Source organism: Wasmannia auropunctata, unplaced genomic scaffold, assembly GCF_000956235.1.
Source record: "Wasmannia auropunctata unplaced genomic scaffold, wasmannia.A_1.0 LD336000.1, whole genome shotgun sequence".
Classification (NCBI taxonomy): Eukaryota; Metazoa; Arthropoda; class Insecta; order Hymenoptera; family Formicidae; genus Wasmannia; species Wasmannia auropunctata.
In genome coordinates, this window is record NW_012026890.1 from 756,304 (window position 1) to 757,682 (window position 1,379).

At 38.6% G+C, this 1,379-nt stretch overlaps 1 long non-coding RNA gene across 1 annotated transcript in view; it reads left to right on the forward strand.

The window, feature by feature from the left end:
- Positions 1-1,379, forward strand: part of LOC105453282 — a 146,419-nt gene that overhangs the window by 72,564 nt on the left and 72,476 nt on the right. The gene's annotated exons all lie outside the window — the stretch shown is intronic.

Below are 1,379 nucleotides of genomic sequence, written 5' to 3' on the forward strand. Positions count from 1 at the left end.
CATTCGGTTGATCTCGGTCCAGCGGCTAGATCGGCAGAAGAAAAAGGAGAGTCACGCGCGAGAGTCCTTTGAGAGGCCGGTCAAACGGGGGTAGGACTTGACGTGGACGAGATCGTCTATTGACACGGTCTTTACCCGAAACTCAATATCGTATCCGCGTTGCCGATATTTGAATTATTCCATCGCAATATTGCGTCGCTCGCCACGTGCACAAATACGTGCATTCTGTGGTCACAGAAGAATTAATTTCCTTGCCGACCAGGTGTCAAATTATATCAGGTGTTTAAATATCAATATTCGGCTTTTCCCGAGTTATCTTTCTCAATTTTACATATGTTTTAACGTTTTAAGTTAAATCTTTATTGAAGTGAAAATTTATATCAAGTTAGATCAGAAAGCAAAGTTACCTATTGCGACTTCCTGTAAGATGAATGCAAACGAGACTGTTCAATTTTAAACTTCATTAATTTCGTAATTATTAATGAAAGAAACGTCACCCCGTCACGCTTTCTAATTTTCTACCATTAGTATTAAAAATTCGAAAAAAATTTGTAATGCTTTTTATATTGCGATGCACAGTAACGGTTAAATGTATATAACATGAGAAATTATATTCGCGAATAGTTTCGTATGTCTAATACACACATATACGGTATACGTATTTTTATACGTGATTATAATTATTATCTATTGGTTTAATCCGAGAAGTCAATCACTATGATAATCAGTGTACATTCCTTTAGAAATATATTGCTAGTATTGCGGCAGTACAATACTAGCAATACGCAATATCCAATACATAGTAATACATTGGCAATACTTGGCAGTATTATGTACAGTAGATGGCAGTACATGAGGTAATAGGTGACAGTACATGAGATAATAGATGGCAATATTACTGACAATACGAAAGCAATACAGCAGCAATGCTAACAATAAAGTGTGTTGTATTGCCATATATAATTGGCAATCACTGTACATTTTTTTTTTTAATAGTGGTTGACCTCTCGGTTTAATCCTTTAGCGAAATAAAATTCTTATATCGATTGATTTGGAGAAACAGACCTTCAGAACAAAGATCTCTCCGGTCGTGCGGTTGATGTCGAACTTGCTGTTCGCAGGATTATCGGGATCGATACCCTGCCCAGTTAGGAAGTAGACGATGTTTTGCGGTCTATCCTTATCCCCGTCAGTCGCGGTGACCTGCGTTGCAAAGTGTTAATTGCTAATTGACCGCAAACACGCGGACGGTGGTAAACATTTTCATTTTGGCGCGCATACACACACACACACACACACACACACACACACACACACACACACACACACACACACACACACACACACACACACACACACACACACACACACACAACAAC